This window comes from Ursus americanus, chromosome 36 (genome assembly GCF_024610735.1).
Source record: "Ursus americanus isolate L20-20 chromosome 36, mUrsAme1.1.p, whole genome shotgun sequence".
Classification (NCBI taxonomy): domain Eukaryota; kingdom Metazoa; phylum Chordata; class Mammalia; order Carnivora; family Ursidae; genus Ursus; species Ursus americanus.
This window is the reverse complement of record NC_142162.1, coordinates 4,043,649-4,051,670: the sequence shown is the minus strand read 5'-3', so window position 1 is coordinate 4,051,670 and position 8,022 is coordinate 4,043,649. Positions and strand designations below refer to the sequence as shown.

Genomic DNA, 8,022 nt, shown 5'->3' with positions numbered 1-8,022 from the left:
GTCTGAATCCAATCCAGAGCCCCTGATTCCTTAGGCAATGAGAAACATTCGAAGTTTTTCTCAGGTGAGCTAGAAATGTCACCGATAGGACTTGGCCACAACCTGTTACAGGGGAGGGCAGTTCAGAGTTCAATGCCAGGATTCCATTCGCTCTTGGATCTTCTGGAACGGGGTGGGGGTGGGTGGGTGGCGAGGAGTGGGGTGGCCGCCCGTTTCTGATGCTGAAGAAGTCTGGGGTGGGGTCTGGCCATGTGTGTGCTCAAATATCTCATCTCAAATCTGAAAGCGATTAGCCAGGTTTGGGCCTCCCTGATCTCCCGCCACCCTTTTAGAGTGCACACGAGCAGAGACAGGAGCCTAGAGAGGCAAAGCCACCTCCCAGTGTCACCCCACTCATTATCGGCAGACACCCGGGACCCACACGCTGCTCCCGGTCACGAGTTGCCCCCAGGAGCCCAGGCTGGGAGTTTTTCTGTTCCCCTTCTCCCTTGTGTATTTCTCCGTAACCAAAGGCATGTGGGAGGACAGAGTGGTTTTGCAGGGCTCTGGAAGTTTTGTGTCCCAGCCAAGGTCAGTTGAGCATTCTTATTAACATACTGTAGATAATGGATGTCTAGAAGTCCGAGGGCATAAATATTTTAATGTAGCCATACCGTGTCGCTGTTTCTTTCAGACCTGCACTTCAATTTTATTTACTTTTATATGTTGTTGGCGTAGGGCCACAAGGTTTTCCATCAACAGAAATGGCTGCTGATTGAGGAGATTTGCTTTCTCCCCAGCACTGAAGAGAGACCCATTCTCCAAAGCAGGTGTTTTTAGATCAAGATGGGCTGTTGGATGACACAGTGGGGAATACACTTAGTAAAGCAATGTCATAAATTGGGCTGGTGTCGGCTTCCTGATTTAATGCTTTGCTCTATTTGGTCATGAATTATATATTCTTTTTCAGATTGATCATTTCTTCCACTGATAAAGGGACAGTGTTCTACCCAGTGGGTTTGGCCCCTGACCCAAGAAATACACCGATGCATCAAAATTCCCTGAGCTGACAACTTGGGTGAACTCTGGAGACTAAATCTGCAAAGGCAGTGAGAGTGGGCAGGCAGGCATGTGTACTGGGACTCTCCGCTCACTTAGTATGCGTCGGCGGCCATGATGGTGGAGCAATTCTTCATCTGCTTTTTACCCAATGTGATTTGCAAATTGATTATTCTTCCTTGGAAGTCTTTCTTAATTAAACAGTAATTGCAGTTATTACCCTCAGACAAAGGGGATATTTTAGTGTCTCGGAAGAGGACAGCCTTAGCTCAGTGGATTTTCATTTGTTGAGGTGCCCGCTATGGACTATTGTGTGTAGAGCCCCGCCTGATGGCTCCTTCTAGGGGAATGAGATGGTACCCCTTGCCCACAAGCAGCTAGAAGCGGGGGAGTTAATAATCATGCTTTACAACAAACTATGTATAGATGCCTTTGCTTTACGATGCACTCATTTCAAACACTATCTTATTCCATTTCCATACCATTTATGGCAAACGACTGTAGTCTCCAGTTGTCAGGTGAGGAAAGGAAGGGAGAAGAAGTTTAAGGATTTGCTCAAGGTCATAGAGAAAAGTGAGAAGCAGGACTAGAATATACATGACGGGTCTACTTGTCTGCTCCTGACGTTGAATGAGGTCCAACTATCTTCATTCAACAACATTTTTTCAAATGTCAAATATGATTGGGCCCTGTGGCCATGGGTAAAACTGTCATGAGGGAACAGGCATCTTCACTGGACCCCAGCCTTCCAATCAAGCCAGTGGTTCTGAATCCTTGATAGATGTCAGAAAAATCTGGGAAGCTTGTTAAAAAATTCAGTTACTTGGGCCATAGCCTAGCATTTTAAGAAGTCTGGACATGCCAGCATATATATTTCAGAAGTTCTTGAGGTGAATTGGGTGGCCAGTTAGGGTGGAAACCACAGAACTAGGCCCTTATCTTCACCAGGATTGCACAAGGCAAGGTGAAATGGAACCTGACATATGGTTCCAGTCAGACAGGAGATTTGTGGGGAAACAGGTGTCACCACCAGGAAGGTCTCAGAGCCCATGGAGAAACAGGCACAGTCTCTGCTATAAGAAAACATACCCAAGTCTCTTTGATGAAGCTCTTCTGGCATAAACCACGTCAACCTAACCGGCTGGAAAAAGAAAGCCCGTCCCCATTATGCACACTGGATCTGTCTCCTATGTTTCTCCCCATCTCTTCCTTCCATATACAAAATCCTCCATCAAAATCCTCCTCCTCATCCAAGACCCAGCTCACATGCTCCCTTTCCCATGATATCTTTGACTTCCCTTCTCAGAATGACTGTCTCTTTCCTCTATGACCTTTAGAATTTGTTCCTCTATGGTTTAACTTAGCCATCTTATATGAGGGCATTTTCTGCCTTGGCGATACATTTCCTGTTCATCTTTGTCCCTCCCAGTAAGTAACACAGGGCCTGACACATTGGGGACGATCAGTATTTGTCTGTTGAGTTAAACTGACTTAGTGAACTGAGCCTACTCAAAATTAATGAATGAAGGCATCAGTTCAAATGTAGGACACATATCCCCACCAGTAATTTCTATCCCTTGACAGCTTAAACAATAATAATAATAATAAAAGCAAAACACACTCAAAACACTTGAAGAAAGAATAATTGCTGGTTTCGATGATGAGTCTACATTGGCCATTGGTAAGTTAACTTGGATCACAGAAGTAATTGCATGGTAGGCCTCTCTGTGTGAACAGAGATTGTCCCATACAGCCACCTTGTGGCTCCTAGGTCTTGGGTACTTTTCACAAGCAGCCCTCCATGCTGCTTCCCCTGTACCCCAGGGCTGACCTTAACCTAGCCTCCTCTACCTCAGGAGGAGAAAGCTATTCCTGTTGCTCTACTCCCTGCTCCCCTTCCTACCTCTGGAACCCAAACTGACTCCTGTGTGCTGTCCTAAGCAGCCTTGCCGTGAGTCTGTGGAGACTGGCCCTGGTCAGGAAAGAGGCTGACGGAGCATCGGACAGAGGTGTGCAGCCTGGACGTGGCTGTTCCAGGTGGGTGTGCACTCTTGGTTGGAAAGGCTAAAGGTCAGGCCTAGTATAAGGAGAAAGTCCTTCCTTCTCTCCCCGCCTCCTCTTCCTTCCTGACCCTGGAGTTAGGTCTGAAGACTTGCATCTGGCCAGCTCACTCCGCGTGCACAGATTTTCAGCCAAGTTTTTCAGGCCAGGGCCGGGAACGCTCAAGGTCAAACATAGCCAGGGTTCATTTTCCATATGAGTGTGAGAAACTTGATGTGCCTACAGGGTTGATTCCTTCTACCCAGAGAAAACCCCCCTAGGGAAATAGCCTCACGATCCTGTCTGCGCCTCTGGAAATGGTGATGGGCCTACACGTCTCCATGTCCATCCTCTCACACCTGGTGGGATGCCTTCGTTGTCAGCATGGCCCTGAATCAGGGGGAGAGGCAAACAAGATGCAACTGTGATTGGAGAGTCCCAGAGCTGTCTGTTGGAGAAACACCAAAAGGTTTCCTGAAGAGAAATTTTAACAAGGCCAGCACGGCTGTCCTCAGACCCATGCAGGATCCTCCTGAGGAAGGAGGACTGAGCTTGCCCTGTGAGATCCTGTTGGGTAGAACTGGGCTGAGTCATAAATCCAATCCCCAGATTACCTTCCTCCTCCAGCTTCTGGCTATGCTAAATGCCCTTGCAGTTCTCTTTGCATTTCTAGAACCCTCTATGTGGATAACTATGACTCCTCCTTTGGGTTACGGCTTATACTTCACTTCACTTCCTTAGAACAGGGAGCCTGAATTATTCCTTAAATTCTCTAGATTAGGTCTCTTTAAGTGGCACTATTTTGGGCAGAATAATTCTTCGTGGTAGAAGGTTGTGTGTTGTAGAATGTCTAGCAGCGTCCCTGGCCTCTTTCCACTGGATACTGGCAGCATTCATTCAGTTGTGACAATAACAAATGTCTCCGGAGGCTGCCAATTGTCCCCTGGGGGTTAAATTGCCCTCCCCTCCTCTAATCTAATTGGGAACCAGTGCCCTAGACGCGTGTGCCCAGACCACCCCGTGCTTTTACTTCTGTAGCACTCATCGCATTCCTCCCACTTCTAGAGTTCTCGATGCTTGGTTAGTGTCTATCTCTTTCCTCATCAGCTTCCCGATAACAGAGATGGAGTCCAATGTTCTCTGCTGTTCCTAACCTTTTGAAATGTTTAAAAAAAAATCAGCGAGGGAATGAACTGACTGAAATGAGAAGTTTGCAGTTCTCAGAGCTATCCACAGACAGCATAGCTTCCCCTCAGAGTTATTAAATGTCCTTTCGCTGGAGGGGTCCAGACAAGGCGAACGACTACTTGCGGATGTTACAGAGCTGGGTGGGTGATCTTGAAGGTTCCTTCCAGCTATGAAATTGTATGGAATGTGGGCTTTCAGCCAACCACCCCGTGGGTAACTAATTAAATCACAAGGAAGAGGCCAACCATTCCCTCAAGAGTCAGGTGCTAAGTGTTCCCAGGAAGGGGTGATGCAGCTTGCGGAGTGACCTTTAAGTGGGTCAAGAGTCACATGAATATGGAATGCCTTGCTTTTCCCTTTCTCCTCTCCTCACAGGTCATTTGACCCATACCCTCAGGGGTAGGATCATGCTTGCAGGGTTTAGAAAACATCTAACTAAGCCCCGCCAAGTCTCACTCTCCACTGTGGCAAGCAGAGCCCGGCAGCCTGCTGGCACGTGACGTGGATGAGAAAGGAAGCCCCACACCCTTCACTGGACGGTGCGGGAATTGGCCTGGGGCGGTGTTCTCCAGACTTGGAAGGTTACAGCACGTGTGATTTATTGCTCTATTCTTCTTTCCCTATAACCCCTTTTCTACTGGGGCAAAGAGCAGTAAACAGAGACGAACAGATGCCCACTGGGCCCGCATTTTGTTCCAGGGGCTACGAAAGAATCAGGTTCGATTGCTGGGGACTGCGTGGCTGTGTGCCCGGCACTGTGCGGCTCTCTTTCGCGTGCACGAGCTCATTCATTTTCGTTCCCCAGTGAAGGAGATACGATTGAATCTATTTTCCAAAGAAACTGAAGGGGTCAGCGACTCGCACAACATCACACAGCTAGTAAGGAGCCTGGGCCTGGGCCTGAATCCATTCACACCTGCTGTGCCCCCTGCATGTCCTGCCACAAGCAGAACGTGGAAACCTTTTGCCCCAAGCTTGTGTTTCAGAAAGCCCCTGCGAGCTGGCATAAGCATGATGAAAACTACCCTTGAACTCAAAGCTGCTTTTGTGGCGGTGGCTTATGATCTTGCCAGGTTCACTTGATTATGCCTTTGCAAATCTTTCTTTACACATCTGCAGCGGAGCCTTAAATCATTGTACTTCTGATTGAATGCGGGGAATCGCATACATATGTTTATTTCTCTCTAGAAACAAAAGCAGAGGAATGAAGAAGGATAAACCTACAAGGAGAAAGAAAAGGAGAGTGAGGATCTCAAACAAAATTTGGAAGGTGAAAACTGGATGGATGAGCAATAAATGGCCTGGCATAGCAGAGAAATCTGAAACCCAGTGTCTGGGGGTGGGGTAGGGTGACATGGGAGCAGAGTGGGGTGGAGGGGTGGCAGTGGGAAGTCCATAAGATGTGAGACAGTTCCCATTGCAGAATCCCAGAAAGAATAAAGGTACGAGTGCTGGGTGCCACTGAGTACAGAAGAAAGAAGGGCGGCCACCTCCCTGCTCGGCTGCATGACCGCTCGTCTCTGACCTCAGCAGACTTTCTGAGTAAAACATACTCTGCAGACTGCAAACCAGGAAAGCTCTGGATTCAGACATGCCAGCTACAGCCAAAGCCTGGGAAGAGACACTGGTGGAAGCAGCAGCTTAAAGTTTGCATACTGCATGGTAGGATTTCACAAACCCCTTTCTCCCTATTGGCTCCCAGGTTTCTGGAAGCTAGGCTTCTACCCAATACCCCAGGTAGGAGACTGGAAAATCCTTTTCAGGGGAAACTGACCAAAGAGAAAAGACCAAAAGATTTGGATATTTGGGGTATCCTCCAATGGAAGGTCAGGTCCACATCATGCTATAGGGTGGCCCATGGTGGGCAGGCCCTGCCCATGGCATTCAGACCATTCAGTCAGGGGTTATGTGCCTCACTCTGGAAAGCCTTCAACTGTGATAGTGCTGCAATTGGGTCTTTCTTTGTCACCAAACAAGCAACTTCATTGCTATTGAGGCATCTTCGCAAACATAATATTTGCATTTCTTGACCTTCTAATCACAAAAGCCTTAGTTCTTATTTCCTTAAAAATTTTGGCCTCCCCCTTTACAAAGCTGGCATCCTTGTCCCTCTGTATATCCATAGCTCCACTCCCACCCAGTCTCCCAAAGCTCAGGTTGGTTTTTTTTTTCTTTCATTCTGACATAGATTAAAACTTTTATCCACTTTGTGGGGGCTGACAGAGCTGACCCCCTATGTATGTTGCTCAATAGCTCATTGGTTATTTTTATTGTGTTGATGTTTTTGTGTTTACTTACATTTTATGTCATTTTCCCCCACCTTACTCTTTGAATGCTCTGAACCTGATCCTGGTTTCCTGGGAATAAATAACAAATGCTTTAAAGCTTTTTGTGCTCTTGCCAGATACCATTATCTAGAAATATGTTGGCATCTCATATAAACATATGTTTAGATTTCTATAACTAAATGTATCCTTATGTATGACTTATTATTATAACTGGATTCATCTGTAAAGATATAACTTTATTTACAGGTGTGATCTATTATAAGCTCCTACATTTCTATTCAGTTGGTACGTGTGCCCAACGAAGAATGTGTCACTTCTCCTTAGGAATAAAATCACATTATTTGCGAAGACTTAATAGAGCTTGAATGAATACAAGCAGTATTTACCTTATTAAGTAGGTATTTTCAACATGTATCATTTAAAAAGGCCCATGGGAAAGGGTGATGTTCTGGGACATTTCAAGGTGACCTTTAGCTCTGGTGCTACAACAAACGAGAAAATGTGGGGAAGGCTGACACTTGCAGCTGTTTTGTGAAGGAAAGCAACGTGGTGGAGTGGAAATGGCAGGAGGTCTGAAGCCAGGGACCTCGTGAGCTCAAGCTCTTCATTTAGTGACTGTGGGATCTTGTGTGAGCCCCTCCACCTGGCTATGGAGCCTGGAAAAAATGCATATTCATGACCTCACAATTTTGTTAGGCATTGAGTTAATGTGTATGAAAGCATAACAGTAAACTGTTAGATTTAAATATATCTATTTATAAAAAATACTGTTGTATTTCCAAGCCTGTTTTATCACCCTGTTGCTTACAGTGCCTCGGGCACAGTAGTCATTCAATAAATATTTGTTGGATAATAAACTAAGAAATGAATTTGTGAGTTTGAGTTTTCAAAATATTTTTGTACCCCTTCGAGTCATAGATAGGCATTTATAAAATTGAAAGTTTAGAAGTTGTTGCTGGATAATCAGATACCTTGATTCAGAGGTAAAAGATAACTACTCAGGTGTTTAAGCCTTTCTTGCATATGAGACACTAAATGGCAGGCCTGATTATGAGAAATTGTCATCATCCTGCTCAAATATAAGATCATAGATTGGGGGAAACTTAGAGATAATCACCTTCTCAAATATAAGAAATCTGAAGCCCAGAGGCTCTTCGAAGTCAGTAACTTTATGTAATTTTTCTCTTCTATGGCTCTAGGGCTATTGTAGATAGTTGCACAACAGATACATTTTTTTTAATGGTTTTCAAGGATTGTGCTAAGCACCAGGGAAATAAACATCAGCAAGACAAACCCATCCCCTCTGAGAAACTCATGGAAAGCAGTAAGTATGCTGCTGTTGTAGTCATGTTGTGGTGGAATTACAGGGGCAGAAGGGAACTGCCAAGGGAATCTAGGGAAATAATGTCTACCCCGTGTCTTAGCTTGGGTTCCCCAGAAGGAGGTGAGTGGACAAGTGATTTCTTAA

The 8,022-nt window shown here is 45.8% G+C and overlaps 1 long non-coding RNA gene across 1 annotated transcript; it reads left to right on the top strand.

Moving 5' to 3' along the window:
• Nucleotides 1-223: 223 nt before the first annotated feature.
• LOC123801852 (uncharacterized) lies at nt 224-7,589 on the top strand. Its single transcript, XR_006782344.2, has 3 exons — nt 224-3,075; nt 5,455-5,536; nt 5,690-7,589. It is a non-coding gene; the product is annotated as an uncharacterized LOC123801852 (long non-coding RNA).
• Nucleotides 7,590-8,022: the final 433 nt, after the last annotated feature.